General features: G+C 51.8%; 1 pseudogene; it reads left to right on the top strand.

Moving 5' to 3' along the window:
* The first annotated feature begins 13,693 nt into the window (after positions 1-13,693).
* LOC136302101 (3-galactosyl-N-acetylglucosaminide 4-alpha-L-fucosyltransferase FUT3-like) lies at positions 13,694-18,698 on the top strand (annotated as a pseudogene).
* Positions 18,699-19,557: the final 859 nt, after the last annotated feature.

Below are 19,557 nucleotides of genomic sequence, written 5' to 3'. Positions count from 1 at the left end.
TGCCAGGGGAGGGTTTGGATTTTGGGGGAAAAAAAAAAAAATTTCTTTGCCGAAAGGTTGTGTTGGATAATTCTCACAAAACGAACATCCTCTGGAGCCGGGCTGGGAGAGCTGGGGGTGCTCACCTGCAGAGGAGAAGGCTCCAGGGAGAGCTCCGAGCCCCTGGCAGGGCCTGAAGGGGCTCCAGGAGAGCTGGGGAGGGATTGGGAACAAGGGATGGAGGGTCAGGACACAGGGAATGGGAATTTGGGAAGGAATCCATGACCTGTGGCAGCCCCCGGATCCCTGGAAGTGTCCCAGGCCAGGTTGGAGCAGCCTGGGACAGTGGGAATCGTCCCTGCCCACGGCAGGGGTGGCCCTGGGTGGGATTTAAGGTCCATCCAACCCAACCCACCCCGGGATCCTCTCCTGGAAGCCGCCAGAAGATCCAGGGGACAGGAGACACCAGGAATCCCGTAACGCGCGATGGCTGCGAGGCGAAATGTCCAAGTCCACGACATCATCTCCGCCTCTGGGGGATGTTTCCCTTTTCCCCTTTCGTTTTCCCGAGACAGACGCTCCTCTCCTGCTCCCCGAGGCGATCCCAGCCCGGGAGAAGCCGCGCCAGGCTGTGGTTGCCATCTGCCGGCTGCCGGCCCGACCTCGCTCTGACCCCGCAGGAATCCCGCTCTGCCTTCGCCCGGCTCCTTTTGCCAGGATAATGTCATTTTTGGGGGATGCTGAGGTGTCCCCGGCTGCGCTGAGGAGCTTTCCCAGCCCTGCCCTCTGGGAATTCTGTGCTGGGCCCAACCCCTGGATCCGGAGGGGGAATGGCTGGCGCAGGACCGGGTCCCTCCTGGTGCCGGGTATTCTCCCAAGCAGCTTTTTTAACCTTTTTTTCCAGTCTCCCCCTTCTCCACATGCACTTTTCCCTGGAATAACACGTTTTTGTGTTACCTGAGAGCGCGTTTTTCCCACCTGGGAGCCCAACACTGCCGTGAGGGGGAGGAAAGGACGGGGTGACTCTTTGGGAGGACACTGCCGGCCATGGGAGCACCCTCCTTTTATTTCTCCTTTTATTTCTCCTTTTACTTCTCCTTTTATTTCTCCTTTTATTTCTCCTTTTACTTCTCCTTTTATTTCTCCTTTTATTTCTCCTTTTACTTCTCCTTTTATTTCTCCTTTTATTTCTCCTTTTACTTCTCCTTTTATTTCTCCTTTTACTTCTCCTTTTATTTCTCCTTTTCTATTTCCCTGGATTTGCTGCTCTTTTTGAGGCGGTGTTGATCGGGACACTCTGCAGTCACCCAGAGCTCCTAAATTCCTTTTCTACCTGAGGAAACCTGGGATATCAGCGGCTCTTGGAGCAGCTCCAGTGCCGCAGGAGGGCTGTGGATCCATCCCTGCGGATCCATCCTGGTAGATCCATCCCTGCCCTGGATCCCTCCCTGCAGATCCATCCTGGTAGATCCATCCCTGCCCTGGATCCCTCCCTGCGGATCCATCCTGGTAGATCCATCCCTGCCCTGGATCCCTCCCTGCATATCCATCCTGGTAGATCCATCCCTGCCCTGGATCCCTCCCTGTGGATCCCTCCGTGCTGCGGGCGATGCTCGGCGCGGGCTGCAGAGGTCCCCGCGCACCAGGAGATGGATGCAGGGGAAAAAAAAAAAAAAAATCCAACAAAATTCCCGCGGGATTTCTCCAAGGGAAAAGCAGGAATTGTGAATTTACGTCTGTTGCTCCTTAAAGACAGGCTCTGGTGGTTTGGGGTTTGGTTTTTTTCAGAATTCCGGGCTGGTTTGGGTGGAAAAGGACCTTAAATCCCATCCAGGGCCACGGCAGGGACACCTTCCATTGTCCCGGGCTGCTCCAGCCTGGCCTGGGACAATCCCAGGGATCCAGGGGCAGCCACAGCCGCTCTGGGAATTCCATCCCAGGAATTCCAGCCAGGAATTCCATCCCAATATCCCACCTAACCCTGCCCTGTGGGAGCCATTCCCTGAGTCCTGTCCCTCCTCATCCCAAATCCCTCTCCAGCTCTCCTGGAGCCCCTTCAGGCCCTGGAAGGTCATTGTTGACCCCGGTGACATTCCCATGGGCTCCCTGCTCCAGCTTCTCCAGGTCAGGAGTCGGTTCTCTCCAAGGATGGAGATTCCACGAGTGCCCTGCTCAATCTGCTCCAGCATTTGGCCACCCAAAAGTTAAAAAAAAAAAAAAAAACAGAATATAAAATTTCTCTTCTGTTTAAAAGGATTTTCTGGGTCTCCACTCATGCCCCGGCCTCTTGTCCTCACTGGGCACCCCTGGGAAGAATCTGGCTCCAATCACTGGAATCTTGACGGGCTGAAAATCGGGATGAAACATTTGTTGTAGGGCGAATAAAAGTTATTTTTGGGCCCCTTTGAAATTATTTACAACTTGAACCCAAACCAAAAGGAGTATTTTGGGGGATGAAAAGCTGCAGCTTTGTTCGGGATACGCTTGAAATTAAACGCTTTGCCTTTTATTGGGCTGTGGCATTTCCCGGTTGAAATCTGGCTGCCTTTAATTGAAAAAAGCAGGGGATCGTGAGGGCTTTCAGAGATGCATTTGCAAACCCAGAAACGTTTCGTTCGGGGGAGAACAAGATGTTTTCATTGACTCCACTTAAGGAGGAAGGAAAAAAAAAACAAAGTGTTTTGCTGGGACAAATGGGAAGGTTTCATTCCGGGTTGACCTCAGGAGGAAAAATCTTTGCTTTTCTTAATTTTTTTAAATTGAATCTTTAAAAGGCCAGGGCAGCTGTTTGCACAGTCCAGGCTTTGAGAAATCCCTGGGAGTGTCCAAGGCCAGGCTGGATGGGGTTTGGGTGGGATTGTGGAGGAGGAGAGCCGTGGCCACCTCCCATGGGAACCATCCTTGGGGACCACGTTCTGGGGGTAGAAAATTGACTCTGGACAGAGAAATCAGCGGGTGGGGGGGTCACTTAACCCCCCAAATTCAGATTTAAAACCTTAAATCAAGCCTCCAAAAGCATCTGGGAGAGATTCTGGCCCTGGCCCGGGGCTGGTGTTTATTCCAAGCGAAAGCACTCGTGATAAGGGGGCACCGGGGCCTGACCTGCTCCCGGGGCTTGTTTACATCTCATCAGGAGCAAAACTTCACCCCCAGCCCGGCGTCCAGCGGCGGATCCTGCCCTTCCCCGGCCTCCCGGGCAGGAGAACACAGGGAAAAGCGCCAACAGAGCTGTCCAGGGAGCTGCCTCGGGGAGTTTTGGCTGCTGGGTGGGGATTGTTTGGTGCGGAGGTCGCCGTGGTGAGAAGGATCCCTGTCCCCGGCTGCTGCCACACCTGCTCGGGGTGGGGCTGCCAGTGCGGGACGCACATTTCGGGAGTTCCTCGTGTTTTCAGTTCCTCCGGGATGCGTCCGGCTCCTCCTGTGGTCTTTGTTCTGTTCCCAGCTCCTGGCTGGAGGCTCGGGCGGGTGTCCAGAGGGTGAGAGGTGGATGTGATCCCACCCGGGCTCACAGGGAATTCTCCAGGGCTCAGGGAACATCCACGGGCACGGCTGGGTCTTGTTCTGGCATCTGTTGGAGGAGCCCCGTGGGTGTTGGGGCTGATTTGGGTTCAGAGGAGACCCGGCGAGGGCACAGAGGGAGGGACATTCCTTGTGGTCACCGAGGACGCTTGGCTCAGGAATTCCTCTGAGCTGGAAACAGCTGGAGACAGGGAGAAGGTTCAGGAGATCGGGAGATCAAACCCCTTTGTCCTGTCCTTGTGTTCTCTGGACCTTGTTCAAGAGAAGCAAGGAGGGCTCCTGTGTGGGGTCCCCTGGCTCGTTTTTGGGCTCATTTCCTGCTGCTTTGGCACGGGTTTCCTCTCCAGGGAGCTGATCCTGGGCTCTGAGCAGCTCTGTGCATCATCTGGGAGCCCAAATTATTCCACCCCAGCACTGGAGGAGAGCAGAGCCTGATCCTGCTCAGGAGGAGGGGATGGACGGCTGGGACTGACCCTTCCTCCACCCCACCGCAACGCCGCCTGCTCCTTAATTCCTCTCCAAATATTCCCTCTGAGCTTTTCTCTTCCCTGCAGTGTCCCTGGGCATCCTCCTCCAGCCTCCTCCTCATCCTCTGGAGGAAGCAGCTCCTTCCAAACCCACTCTGTCCCCACAGTTTTCCAGTTCCTGGAGCTGTTGGAGGGAGGGAAATCGAAGCAATCGAGCAAATGGGCCGTGAAAACCCCGACGTCAGGCAGGAATGCGGCTTCCCGAGCTTGGAACGGGGCTAATTCCTGCAGGAACGGAGCCAGGAAGGGTTTTCTCCTCTGCTTTGGGATATAGAATTTTTTTTTTTTGTTTTGGGGGGTTTTTTGTGGGTTTTTTGTGGGTTTTTGGGGTTTTTTTTGTTTTGTTTTTTGGGGTTTTTTTGTGCTGCATTGAGTTTGACAGCCGGGCTTGCTCTGGGGCACAGGGACGTGACGGGTGAGCGGCACAGAAAACAAAACTTCCCTGGTGGATTTGGGGAGGATTCCCCGGGATTGGGATTGCTGCTCCCCCAAGGAGGAGGGGTCTCCTCCTCAGCTCCCAAACCCCTCAGTTTGGGGGTCCCTCCTCTGTCCCGGCTCTGCTTTAAGCCAGGTTGAGCTGAGCTTGTCCTGGTACCCGACGGCCATCGAGGAGATGACTTCCAGTTCCAGGCTGGGTTTTGTCCATGGAATTGGCTGAGCTGGGAGAGACCCACAAGGATCCAACTCCTGGCCCTGCACAGGAGCAGTTTTTGGGACAACTCCTCCCCTGGTGGAGGGGCACAGGAACCTTGTGCCAGTGTTTGTCCTCGTGCCCCGACTTTTGTCCCCTCCTGGGATGAGCCAGGAGAGGAGCTGGAATGGGAGAGGCTGTGGGGTTGGGATTGGGATTGATCCCTTTGCAGGGGCTGGGGGTTTTGACCTTCATGAGGAGCTGTTGGGGATGTGAAATCATGGAATTGTTCGGGTTGGAAAAGCCCTCTGGGATCACGGAGTCCAACCATCAACCCACCACTAAACCGTGTCCCCAAGTGCCACATCCACATTTATTTAACACTTCCAGGGACGGGGACTCCACCACTGCCCTGGGCAGCCCCGCCAGGCCCTGGCCACCCTTTTGGTGAAGATCTTCTTTCCCCAATACCCAATCTAATGAGGAATTTTTTTTTTCCTCATACTCCATCTCATTGAATTATCCAATCTTTCTTCAATCTGCACCTTGAGGGGACGCTCCAGCTCCTCCTGGACGCTGCCAGAGCCCGGACAGGAGCTCCTTTTGCTCTTGTGTTTTATCATCTGCTCGTAAACATTTAATCCTGCTGCTCTTCCCCAGGCCCAGCGGTGATAAATCCTGCCCTGAGCAGGGGGGAAGGACATTCCTGCCCTTTGGGATTCCCCAAAAGCTGCTGGCAGGTGACACAGGCTTGCCCCAGCCACCTTGGCATTGATGTGGGGAAAAGGGTTAATTAGGACTCTGCCTTCCTGCTCCCTGATTAATTCCAGCCAGGTGTCCACCGGTTCAGGTCTTAAAACAACAACAGCTCCAGAGTCTGGGAACACTTAGCCAGGCCTCACGCTGCAATTCCAAGTATGGATAAATATTTGCACCTCCGTGGCTCTGAGACACCTTGGAGATAGGAAGGAGGTTGCTGGGGGAGTTCTTTCCAAGGGAAAAGATGGATTTCCTGGGCGGCATTTCGTTGGGCTCCTCTTGCAGCTCTGCCTGGGTGGTCTTGGGGGGAAGAGCCCGGGGGTTTTGGGGATCAGAAAGACTTTCTGTCACAACGGGGAGGAAAATAGAAGAGGATTTTTAACCGGAGTTATTTGCTGTATTTAGGTCTGAGCGAAGATATATTAAAATAATGTATTATTTTATTAATATATTTTATTATTCTGTTATTATTAAGAGTAATTTCGGCATGGTTTAGTTGCAGTTCGGGCCCTATTATTTTATTAATATATTTTATTATTCTGTTAATATTAAGTCATTTCTGTGTGGTTTAGTCTAAGTTAATATTTTATTAATATATTTTATTATTCTGTTAATATTAAGAGTCATTTCTGTATGGTTTAAAGTTTGGGCCCTGTTAAGTGTAAGTTAAATCTAAGCTTTGGTTTTTATGTATAAAGTTTGAGAGATAATAGATTTATATCCCATTAATTTAGAGTTTTGACATGTGGGTTTTACAAAGTTCATACGATTTAAGACTCTTTTGCCAAAATTCATTCATATTGAGATTTCACTTTTTGTTCTCCAGCTGTGCCGCAGAGGGAGGGTGTCACCCCAGGGAATCCAAACCTGCTCCCACTGATGTTTGTTCCCCCCCCCGCCAGTGATGGATTTCCATGGGAGAACGAGGAGCAGAAATGCAGAATCCAGGGAATGTGCAAAGTTCTTGGGATACCCTGAGGAAAGGCTCAGCCATCCCAGAAAATCCCTTTTGTTCTGTGAATTCCCGTTTCCATCTCAGGTCGGTTTTTCCCCCAAAACGCTCCAGAGACTTCCAGCTCTGACTTTCACCCCTGTGAGTGAATTTCTGGCTTTCAGCAGCGTGTGATGGGTGCTGGGATGACAGAAAAATGATGTTTGCTTTCAGACCAGGTCAATCCGCGTTTTTCCAGTCCTCCTTCGTACCTGGGAAATCCAAGGAATTCAGTCGCCTGCTCTTCTACACCTTTAATTAGAGAGTCAGATTGGAAAAGACCTCGAAGATCATCCAATCCAACCATCCGGTGGCCCTGCTGGTGCTCCCCTATTCTTTATTTTTAAAGTATTTTTTAGGCTTTGTTTGTTTGTTTGTTTGTTTGTTTGGGTTTGCAAATCTCATGGGGACCTGCAGGCCTGACCCTCACTAAAACCCATCCCAGGGTTGTGGTTGACTGGATCCAGGGATGTCTGGGCTGCAGAATCCAAATTATTTTGGGCAAATAAAGAGCCTCACGAGAGGGCTCTTCCCTCCAGAGCGTGATGGAGTCATTCTGCCCCTCTGGGGAGTCTGTGCTGTATTAAAATCTCTCGTAATAACTTCACAGGCGCTTCCACATTCAAGTGATCGTAATAAAGCACACTCCAGAGTGAAGTATTTATGAATTATTTGACTTAAAGTGGGGGGGTGGGGGGGAGGGGGAATTAAAAAAAAAAATTAAATAAAATAAAAGAAGACGAAGAAAAGACCTGGGCTGAATTAATAGCTCTGGGAGAGCCATAAATTGAGAGGAATCATATTGCACAGGGTAATTTTGCAATAAAAGCCACGTTTATGGCTCCGCTGCTTAAATTCGGTTTGGATGTTTTTGAAGCAAAGGGCTTTGAGGGGAAAAAAAAAAAAAAAAGCTTATAATTTTCTCCTTTCATTTTTATATTGCCTGGAAGAGAAACACCAGGCACGGCTGTGTTGGAGTGAGGGACCAGGTGGGAGAGCCGGGAATTTTGGCAGCGTGGGCTGGGCCCGTGGCCTGGAGCAGGTGAGGAGGGAGAGGAGGGAGAGGAGGGAGAGCAGGAGGAAGCTCCGGAGCCCCGGGGAGATGCTCAGCTCCCTCCGAGCCCATCCCCAGGTTTGGTGGCCACGTGGCTCCCATTCCCTGCCGGGGGCAATAAATTCTCGGCATCCCAAATCCCTGCTGAGGGATCGGGCGTGTCCGGGGATGTTCCTGGGAGCTGTTCACACCCTGCAGAGGGCTGCGAGGTTCCTTTTTTCCCGCCTTTCCCTGCCTCTGGGGATGTTTTTCCCGGGAGATGAAGGGCCGGGAAACCTGAGGCAGGCTGGGTTCATCCCAAGCCTGCCAGTAAGTGTAAGTTAAATCTAAACTTTCGTTTTTATTTGTAAAATTTAAGTGATAATAGATTGATATTCTATTAATTTGGAGTTTTTACATGCAGGTTTTATCATCCCAGATTGGAAAGTGTAAGTTCAATCTAAGCTTCATTTTTTTATTTGTAAAATTAAGTGATAATAGATTTATATTCTATTAATTTAGAGGTTTTACATGTGGGTTTTATCACCCCGGATGGGAAAGAAGGAAAAGGAGGATTGGGAAGACTCTGCCCTTTAGCAAAGAGGGACAAAACTTCCACCACACCCCTAAAAACTGTTCACGAGTGACGGGGAAGGATTTTCACCCCTGGGGAAGGGGAGGAGGGAGAGCTGAGCTGGTTTGGGATGCGGCTCTGAGGGTGTCAGGGATGATCGCCGCACCTTCCCCGAGTCCCCGCAGCTGGGGAGGCTTTCCTGGATCTGCCAGGAAACCGCTCTGATTCAGGCAGCAGGAATGCAGACACCATCCCTCCTTGGTTCGGGGTGGGTTTTTTGGTTTTTGGTTTTGTTTTTTTTTTTTGCTCCTTTGCTACATACCAGCATCAGGCAGAGTGACCCGAGGCCAAGCCCCGGCTCGTAAATCCCCGCCGCTGCCGGGACCTGCCGGGATTCCTTCCCTCTGTCAAACCCGGCCGTCAAATCCCACCCAACACGTTTTTTACCGGGGGAACTGGAGGCTCGAACGTTCCCTCGGGGACATCTGCTCGCAGGGAGGAGGATCTGGCTCCCATTCCTGGCCCGGCAGCAGCCGGGATTCTCCCTCCTGGAATCTCGCTCAGGGATTGTGGCAGCCAGATGGGGCGAGCAGGGAACTGCCCGGGGCTCCATCTGCTCCCTCGGGGCCGGGGATGGTGCTGGGGATGTCCCCCCACTCCCCAGCGAAGTGTCCCAGGCAGGGAGCGAGCAATGGCTGAGGAGGATCCACGGGAATTCCCGGAAAACCGCGGGAATCAACCAGCCGGGGGTGGAGGCGCGTTTTGTCTCTTTGCTTTGAAATTTTCAGGTTACAAATTTGAGGCCTGAGGCGGCGATTTCCTCTGTAGGGTTCCCAGAAATGTCAGAGCTGGAAACAAGGACAAGAGCGTCACCACCACCACCACCACCATCATCATCATCATCATCATGGAATCTCCTGAGCTGGGAGGGATCCAGAGGGATCCACAGGGAGTGGGGACACTCGGTCACAGGCTGGATTTGATCTTGCAGGTCTTTTCCAACCCTCCTGATCCCATGGTTCTGTGATTTTCAATCCTCATTGGGCTCTGGTTCCAGAAAAGAGATCAAACACGAAAACAGATCAAACACGAAAACAAATCAAACGTGAAAACAGGTTAAACATGAAAACAGACCAAACATGAAAACAGATTAAATTAGAAAACAGATTTAACCTTGCGCTGGAGCTGTGAAGTTGGGAGGACACAAAGCTGGACCCCCTGGGCTGGGATCCTCTCATTAACGGCTTCGTTAATGAGAGGAACCAAAAATTAATGCCGAGCAAGTCGAAGTCTCGTGGCTGCTGCTGGATAGAGTTCAGCTTGGGGGACTTTTTAACCTTAAACCAGACATCTCCAGGTCTGGCTTAAATTACGCCTCCACAGGCTGTCATTAGAGAATAAAAGGAGCAGGTAATTTTAACGTTTTTTGAACAATTGCCCAGATTAATTTTTTTTTTATTTTTTTTTTTAAAGAAGAAACCTCTGTGAGCTTTTCCTGGAGGCAAGAGAGGAACCCGAGGCTGGAATGCTTTGATTTATGAGCGGGGCTGGGGATGCCCGGGAAGGAGCAGGTCCTTGGACAGCGGCCACACGAAGCGAGGGAGGCTTGAAAGCCCCGCTGAAATCTTTGTGGTCAGAGGCTTTCGCTGCCGCTCTGATCCCTCTCTGATTATCAAACGGAGCCCAAATTCCTTCCTGATGACACGGAGGAGGGGGAGAGCGTTACCGGAGAAGCCCAGCTGATGGATTCAGGGTGAGAGGGATATGGCTGAGGGTCCTTTGGGTTGGGTTGGTTGTCTTTTTTTTTGGTGGAGGGGGAGGAATTCCGTGCTGAGGTGACTCACGGAGGTTCCTGCAGCCCGCAGAGCTCAGGATGTTGTTTTATCCTCGCTGTAGACGTGGCCATTGGGCCGCAGAACCCCCGAATGGCTTGGGAGGGATCTTGAATTTCATCTCGTTCCGCCTCCTGCCACGGACAGGGACAACTTCCACTACCCCAGGTTGCTCCAAGCTCCATCCAGCCTGGCCCTGAAGGCATTTTTAAGGGGTAAAACAACTTCCTTGCCCATGACACGTTTTGCAGAGTACCTGCATCCCCCAAACTGGAAGAGAAAACCCCAGACAGCAGCGCAGTGTGAAACCAGGGCTGCTTGGGCCTCTCTCTTTCACATTTTCCAGGGAGGGGGGCGGAATAAAGCGGGAAATGAGACACATCACGTGCTCTGCTCTGCTGCGAGCCCCCCAGACCTTCACAAACCAGGAAAACCTGACCCCGGGGGAGGGCTGAGCCTGCCCAGCAGCAGGGGAAGCAGCAGCAAGAAGCATCTTGACCCCATTTGGGGAGTGAAGAGCAACAGGATCAGCGCCGGGACCTGGCTGCGCTGACTCCAGACACCCCTGGCTGGTGTGAATTCGGCCGGACGAGGATCCCGGGGGATCGGCGGGGTTGTGACCCACCCCCAGCACATGTGCAGGGAGGTTGTGGCTGCCTCCGAGCGAGTGCAGCTGACTGAGCCCAAAATACAAATTTATTTCCCCCCTGCGAGGAGTTTTTGTTCTCTCGGCTCTGCCTGGCTGCAGCCCCCAAAACACCGGGGAGGGTCTGGCATGGGCAGCTCCTCCCAGGGATGGTGCAGGGCAGGCTGAGGCACCAGCAGCTTCAGGAAGGTGTTGGTTTCTTATTTATCTTCTTTTCTTCGTGTTAGAGCTGGGATTAATACATGGGAGTCACTGTTTCGCACTCGGATTTGATGTTTATTAATTCTTATCTATATTACAGTCTCATGAGCCGTGAGCTCTAACTAGCAAGGTGGAAAGTGGAGGTGTCTCTAACTCTTCCCAAGGTTATTTTAGTGGAAACTGTCCAATAATTAGATGGCTCTTATGTTATTTATACTTTTGACCCAATAATTGACCACCCAATAAGAAAAAAACCACCCAAAACCGCGAAGAGGAAGGTGAAGAGGAAGGACTTAGACAATGCCCTAAATCCTCCATATTGCCCCACATATATCACTATATCCTAAAATCTTACACTCTAAGTTTCCAGGGTTTCAACAGGAAGGGATTGACAGAGTCAGAATCATAAAAATAAAAATCATAAAAATCATAAAATCATGATGTCCACGGCACGGGCAGCGACACCTTCCACCAGACCAGGCTCTCCTTGCTGCTCTCATTTCTGCTGAATCCTTTTTTTCTGAAGCGATCAGGAGCTTGGGGTTGTGCCAGCCCGCGCGAGGAGCTGCCCTGAATCAAATCCTCCGAGCAGACAGACTCTGGTGGGGCTCGTAAAACACTGAGCACCTTCTTGGCAGAGCTGTGGTAAATAAGAGTGAGTAAAAAAAAAAAAAAAGAAAAAAGAAAAAAAAGAAATTTGGCCTGGTCTCCTGGGAAAGGGGGAGCTGCTGGCCCGGCTCGTTCCCAGCCCTGCTGCAGCAGCGCTGTGGAAAAGGGCTTAGGGATGAACTGAAGGGGAAAAAAAAATCCTCAGTTTGATGAAGTTTGATGGATGAAGTAAAGGAAAAATGGCTCAGAGAGGAGGGTGGGCTCAGAGGGGGTTTCTGTGCACTGGGAGACGACCTGGACGTGTCACCAACACATCCCGTGGGCAGGGACACCTTCCACTGTCCCAGCCTGGCCTTGGGCACTGCCAGGGATCCAGGAACAGCCACAGCTGCTCTGGGCACCCTGTGCCAGGGCCTCACCTCCCTCCCAGCCAGGAATTCCTTCCCAAAATCCCATCCAACTCTGCCCCGTGGCAGTGGGAAGCCATTCCCTGTGTCCTGTCCCTCCACCCCTTGTCAAACCGGCCAAGAGCTCCTGGTCCAGCCTGGGAAGTTCAGGATTCTCCTGGCCAAGCCCAGCCCAGGGCTGCCTTTGCCTGGTGAACATCTGGTGCCTCACAGAGGGGATGCTGGTGCATCCAGATGTTTCCACCGCTCAGACCCAACACCAGGCACCGAAAACAAGATAAGGAAAAACAAAAAACAAAAAAAACCCCAAAACAAAATAACAAAAAAACCCCCCAATTCCCAATAAAGCTGGCCTCCTGAAGGCAATAAATAACCCCGAGCAGATGCTGGCTGCTCCCAACCCAATTATCCATCAGCAGGGCTCTGAGGGAAAACACACCAACCCCATTTGCTGGGAGCTGGGGCCCTCGGCCTCTGCCAGTTTTTGGCCTCCCACCTCGCCCCAAATCCAGCAGAGCTCTGCAGGAGCAGGACATCCATGGGCAGCTCAGCCCAGGGGCACCTCTGTGGGAATTTTACTCTGCAGTGCCCAACCTTGAGTCCCTCGTCCCTACAGCTGCCACAGCAGCGCCTCCAGGAGCTCTGGGGTGGTGGGAAAAGCCTCCTGCAGCCCAGCAGAGAATCATGGAATGGTTTGGGTTGGAAGGGAGATTCAGGATCATCCATGGGCAGGGACACCTCCCACTGTCCCAGGCTGCTCCAAGGTGGCCTTGGGCACTCCCAGAGATCCAGGGGCAGCCACAGCTGCTCTGGGCACTTGGGCCACGGTCCTCACCACCCTCACACCAGGAGGATTCCAGTCAGGATGGGACTCGGAACCTTTAGGGTCAGCTGGACCTTCTGTGTCCAAACAGGACAAATCTGTGGGAAGGTGTCTGTCCGTGCTCTCCCTGCTCCTGCTCCTTCTTGGCCACCCACTGGGACACCCTGGGAGCTCTCCCAGCGGTCAGTGGCCACCCTTGGGACCCTGCAGCCACTCGGGCTGGTGCTGGTGGGGAGCTGCTGGGACGAGGGCTCCATGTGACAGCAGTAAAAGTGTTCCTGGAGGGATGCCCTGGCCAGAGTGAATCGCTGGCAGCCACGCATTAATTCCCTTCCCGTAAACAAAGGCAGGCAGATAAAAGCAGCAGCAGCAGCAGCTTGGGCTGCCTCCTCCTTCCCCCCCAGAGCAGCCCCTGCACACCCACCCCCCATCTGGAGCTCATTGGGGGCAGCTGCTGGAAGGACGGGGCTGGGATCCAGCCGAGCCGAGCTGCAGAAACGGTTCGGGCTGGGAGCTGGGGTCACAGCCGTGGTGGCAGCGGTGGAATCCCAGCCTGGCATGGCTGGGGACAGCAGCTGCACTCCATCCGTGGTCCTTGTGGGTCTCTTCCAGCTCACCATGGAGCAGAAAAGCCAGATGGTCACCGGGGGTTTTTAGGGCTCGCTCCTCACTGTCCCCAGAGCCACAGCTCAGCCTCAACCCTCCAAACCCCAAGGCCAACTGTGGTTTTACTTCCTGAATCTTCTCCAGCCCTTGGGCACTTTTTGGTTGGTTTTGTGTTTTGTTTTATTTTGGTTTTGTTTTGTTTTGGTGTGAGGTTTTTGGGGTTTTTGGGGGGTTTTTTTTGGGTGGAGACCCAAGGCAGACAACTGACAAATCACCCTTAATCCACCTGAGCTGTTAAATCTCCTGGTAATCCCTCCCCAGCCCTTCTCCCCTCCAACAGCCCCTCTGGGGTCCATCAATCAGTGTCCTCATCTCCTGGGTGTCCACCTCTCCTCTGGAAAACCTGGGGGACCTCCCACAGCTTCCCTGTGAACCCGGAGCGGGGTCAGTGCACCGAGTAAACCGGTGGGGAAGGGCAGGTCCTCGTATTTATATGGAAACCCATTAGCTGGGAATATTTTATCTCCCTCCAGGCTGGGAGAGGAGGCTGAGGGCGATGGGGAGGGTTCTGGGCAGCGCTGGAGCTGCCTCTGAAACGCCCTGGTTTGCCCTCCACGCCCGTGGCTGGGTTATCCCGCACGTCCTTAACGCCATGGAGTGAGAAAAGTGGATGCTGAAGGTGTTCAGAGAGGAGAAACAGAGCTGAGCGCCTTCCCTGCTGGATTTTAAAGCCAAACAAAAAAAAGCTTCCAAACCAACCTGGATCCCTCCTGGCTGGGCCCCCTGTGGCTGACGTCCTTTCTCCAGGCCTGGGACGGATTTTGGAGGTGTTGCTACTTTCAACCCAACCCTGACAGCGTCACATGCTGATTACTAAATCCTGAGAAATGTGGGATCTTGGCTCTGGAGCTGGGAACTCGATGGTTTCAAGGAATGGGCAGGACAGGGGGAGCAGCGCCGGGCTGCTCTGGATCGGGGCAGGGAGGATGAGTTGTCGCAGCTTTTTGTTGAGTTCACAGATGGGTTTGGGCATGCTGGAGACACGCAACCTCTCAGATTCCCAAAAAAAATGATGCGATTCCTCCCCGGGAGAGCTCCATGAGGAGCTGAGATGCTGGGAAAGGATCTGGGATGGAATAAAGGCCGCCCCTGGAGCCCGAGGGGATGTAGATTTTGGGGGATTGCTGGTGCTCAGGGCTGGTTGCCAACCCCAGGCTCCCATCCCAGTCTCGCTGTGGACATCAAAGGGCCATGGATGGGGCATTGCTAAATTTGTTCTTGATGGTTTCTTCACGAGCTGCGCCATCAGCCTGGAAGGCCAGGAGCTCATCTCTGGATGCCAACCTGGGCTTGGGACCTGCTGAGTTGTGGGGTTGGGCCCGTCTCCCTGATCCCTTTCCCAAATGCTGGGAGCGCCCACGTGAAATTCAGGATGAGAGCTCCTATTGACATTTCTTTTCTGTCTGCAGGGAGGAAGGCTGAGGGTGATGAGGGCCGTCGTGTTTGGACAAGCCCAACCCCAACTGGAGCTCAGCTGCACGTTCAGGGCTCCCACACTGGATCCACGCTGGGATTTGCCCACCAGTGATCATCTCCCCAAAACATCTTTGTTCTTGGAAAGCCTCAGCAAAACATTCTGAGCTGGGACACCACAGCTGTGAGCGTCCAGGCAGAGCTCCCTGGTGAGTCTTCACAAAGGAATTCTGCCTTTCTCCCGGCTGCTTTGCCCTCCCCAAAGCGACTGGAGCAGGGAAAAAGGAGAATCATTCCCGCGTGGACTCTGCAGAAGCTTTTTTAAGGAGTTGGAGGAACTGGGATTTTTTTTTTTTCAGGTAATTTTAATGGAAACATCGAACTCCTTGATACCAGCAGAGATTTCTGGGGCTAGGAACTGCGTTCCCTGTTTCCTTGGTATTGTTATGATTCGGGACTGCTCATGTAACAACACGTAGAACTCTGATTTTTCCAGAGGGCTTATAGCAAAGTTTATTGAAAGACAGATTTTTTTTTTTTTTTTAATATATGCACCGTTTCAGTACAACGAATAGGATTGGTTTTTAGGGCACGACTTTTTTTGTAAACATTTTTACCAGTAAACAAGCTGGAAAAACACCGGGTGTCAGGAGGAGGATATTTATAAGGTTGCTCTGGGTTCTTCCTTATGATTTTTCAGGCCAGGCTGAGACAGTTCTGTCTTTGGTTTTCCCACAGGCTTTAAGATTCTGCCTGGAGCCTGAGAATCCGTGTTCTGAGCCCTGTCAGTTCCCGCATCTTGGAGTCTCTCTTTTCCCGGGACAGGGTGATGAGATTTTCTGTAGCCCCGGGCTATGGATTTTATTCCCCCGTGCTCCATATGCAGTGGGGAAATGGAACAGAGCCTGGACAAGGCTCAAAAACCTTCCCATTCCCATCTGACCGTGCCAAACAACACCCTTCCAACGCTACCTGGTGGTCCAAGAAGGGCCACAAATTTGAGTTTATTCCCGGAGTTCTCCCAAACCTGCAGGAGGCACCTGGACACAGGTGACTGCCAGGAAACACAGAAATCCTGGAATGCAAAACCTTCCACACCACGTTGGTGTTTTCATCTCTTGCCCATCCAAAACCACCTAAAACTTGTACCAAAGTTCTCTCTGCGGCTTTAATTCCAGACCAAGCATCCGTGTTTACAGCTGGAGCTCGTTAAGGCTGGTAATTAGACATAATTGCTGGTTTGCATCCCAGCCAAGCGTGGCCCAGATCCATCCACCGTGGCCGTGGCGAAGAACCAACTTCTTCTCGTGCCCGCAGTGATGCACAAGGGTTTTTTCACCTGTCCTTAGAGGAGTTTTCAGGTGGGATTTTGGGAAAAAATCCTTCCCTGGGAGGGTGGGGAGCCCCTGGCATAGAGAATCTCTGGTTGCTTTAAAATATTCAATGACGTCGCCAGTGGAACTTCACGGAAACACCCATGGTGCATTATAACAATACATATAATAAAATATATTATGTAAATATGACATAATTTTAATAACAAATATAGTTTTTATAATCAAATATAATAATATAATTTATATAATTAAATATGTCATAGAAATGAAAGTCGTAAAAAATATATTATATAAATAAAAGTTTTTAAAAATATATCTGTGTGTATGTTTACATATAAACACATATTTTACTATATATAAATAAAAGCTGAATAACTGTGTATATATTTTTCTATATAAATATGCACATAGAAGATATATACAAGAGCATATAAAGCAGTGTCTATATATTTAAAATAAAATAATATACATATTTTAATATACATTCATATACTGTGTATACTATGGTATTTTATGTGTATGAATTACATATATATGTATATTTTTACATGCATGTGTATATTTTATACGTATGCCATATATATATCTCTATAAATTATACAGATAGAAAAATACACAGATATTAAAATATGCAGATATAAAACTGCACAAATAAAATCTATGTGCTATCTACGGTATTTTATATGTATATAATTGGAATATCTACAGAAATAAATACGTAGAACTGTACATATGAAATTTATACATCACACACACATATGAAATTTATACATGCATATAAAATTTTTGTATGTGGTATTTTATATGTACATAAAGATATAAATTTATATTTTCTATCTATTGTAGATGTTTATATAGCATATATATAGTACTTACATTTACGTAGTGCTTATATTTACACAGTACTAATATTTATGGAGAATGTATTTGCGTAGAATAAATTTGTATAGAATATAGTTAGTCATAATTATAGTTATATCTATATCTATTATAAATATAGATATAATTTATATTCTATATTCTATATTATAAATGTAGATACAAATAGACATATTTAGTGTATTTCTATATCTATATATTTTTATAGTTTTATGGTTTTATTCCTCATATTTTTATATTGATTATTTTTACATTTTACGTTTTGCATTTATGTATTTTTATACACATATAAATATATATTTATACATTTATATGTATTTGCACACAAGGTATTTCCATGTTTTATATTTACACAGCGTGTATGACGTGTGCATCTATCGTGGCCAAAGCAAGATGGCGGCCCCTGTAGGCCGAGGCCTGCCAGGCCTGGTTTCCTTCCCGGAGAAGCGAAGGCCGCGGCCGCTTCTGGCAGACGATTCCAGCCCCATCCCGATCCAGGATCGCCATCCCGTCCTCTCAGAGCGGGAACAGCCGGGAACACGCGGGGTCACCCAGGAACAGGCAGCCCAGTCTGGACTCGGCAGGCTCTGGCCTGTCCGTGCGGCAGCTCCGGAGCTCCAGAGGGACCGTCCCTCCGGCACCTCCATGTCCTCCATGGCCACGTGCTGCCCCTTCCTGTCCAGCCGTGACCCCAGGGTCCCCTCCCGCCCTCCCGGGACTCCCTGGGCTTCCGACCATCCTCCTCCTCCCCCCGTTCCCGTGCGGTTTGCAGACCCACCCACCAAGGCCAGGGAGGGATGGAAGATTTCCTACAAGAAGCTCCTCAGCGTCCTCCTCCTCGGCGTCATCTTCGGCCTCATCATTTCCCTTCGTCTGTCCGGGACTTTGGAGCCGAGGCATCGCTACCCTGCTCCGTCTGCCCAGAAGTTCCCGAGCTGTGGGAACTCCAGCAGCGCGGGCAGGCGCGGCGGCAGCCTGACCATCCTGCTGTGGATGTGGCCCTTCGGCTTCCACTTCAACTTCAGCGACTGCTCGCAGCTGCTCGGCTGCCGCCGTTGTCGCTGTCACTTCACCACCAGGCGCAGCCGCTGGTGCCGCGCGGACGCCGTCATCCTGCACCACCGGGACGTGTGCGGGGACAGGGAACGCCTGGCCCGCCTGCCCCGGCTCCCGACCCAATCCTGGATCTGGTTCAACATGGAGTCTCCGAGCCACTCGTCCAACCTGAGCGCCATGGACAACCTCTTCAACCTGACCATGTCCTACCGGCGGGACTCGGATATTTTCGTGCCCTACGGGGAGCTGCGGCTCCTGGGGCGGCCCCGGCCCGTCACCATCCCGCAGAAATCCAAACTGGTGGCCTGGGTGGTCAGCAACTGGCAGGAGGAATCGCGCCGGGTCAGGTACTTCCGGGAGCTGAGGAAACACATCCCGGTGGACGTCTACGGCAAGAACCACACCCCGCTGTCCCACGACCGGCTGCTGGCCACCATCTCCCAGTACACCTTCTACCTGGCCTTCGAGAACTCGCAGCACCTAGCATCACGGAGTACTCGGGAGATCGCGCTGGCCCCAGCCAGCCCCGTGGTCGTGGGGCACCGCGGGAGACTACGAGCGTTCCTTGCCCGCTCGACGCCTTCATCCACCGGCGACTGAGTTTCCTCAGCTCCCGGAGTACCTGCCTGGCGCGGATTCCTCTTGCAGCTTGCCTGGGACGCCGAGAGGCACCAGTTTGGATTTCCAGTGCGCCGGTGGTTCCGGCCGGTGCTGGGCACGGGCTGGGCCCTGCGGCTCTGCAGGGCTTGTCAGTTCCTGCACACCACGGAGCCCCGGTACCGCACCGTGCCCCGCCTGGAAACGTGGTTTGTGTAGCTGCTGGGGGCTCGTCATCCTCTCTGTCCTGGAATTTCCGGGGATTTGGGTGCGCTGGGAATGGAGGGATGAGAGGAGGGTTGAGGTGAAGGAGGACAAGGAAGTCGTGGGGTGTTTATGGCTTTGTTTTTGCTGAGTTTGAGGAGTCTGGGGTGGGTTTTGGTGAGGAACTCGTTTTGTCAGTCTCGGAGAAGTTCGCCTTCAGTCCCTGTGGACTCCAGAGGTTGGGGAACCAAAGCGAGTGGCCAAGAGAGGAAGGTGGAACAGCAATTCCCATCGCAAACCTTTCCCAAGGACTTTGTGCTGCCCTTGAAAGGGATGGCACCGCCAGGCTGCAGCTCCTGCTGGCCCTGATCCTCCCCCAGTCCCTCTCCTGTCTCCCAGTCCCACTCCTGTCTCCCAATCCCTCTCCTTTCTCCCAGTCCCTCTCCTCTCCCAGCCCCACCCTGCCCTTGCTGTGCCCTGGGCTCTCCCCGGCCACTTTTGGGAAGTTCTCCCCATCCCCACCAATCCCCCTGGACTCTCTGTTCTCCCGACTGTTGATCCCTGAGCCCTCCAAAGGTCTCCCCTGACCCCGGGGGTTTTCCATGAGGGAAATCAGCTCCCAGCCCGGCAGTGCACACAGAGATGCGATTGTTTGCTCCACCAGCAGCGTTTCACAAACGTTTCCAAGAATTCCGGCTGCTGTTCCTCCTGCAGTCTTTCCTTAGGATCACCCACAACCATCAAAAAATCCCTTTTTTTCATCACCAGCCTTTGCCACCTTCATTTTCCCTCTGCTTCGGGAGAACACGTGCATCAGCACGAGCCAAACGGAGCATTTTTTTCGCTGGGAGTTAATTTTGAGAAGCTCCAAGTG

The sequence above is a fragment of the Chamaea fasciata genome, unplaced genomic scaffold (genome assembly GCF_029207755.1).
Source record: "Chamaea fasciata isolate MVZ Bird 193981 ecotype frontalis unplaced genomic scaffold, bChaFas1.0.hap1 SCAF_28, whole genome shotgun sequence".
NCBI classification, from domain to species: Eukaryota; Metazoa; Chordata; class Aves; order Passeriformes; family Sylviidae; genus Chamaea; species Chamaea fasciata.
The sequence above is the reverse complement of the archived record's forward strand: the minus strand, read 5'-3'. Positions and strand labels throughout refer to the sequence as shown.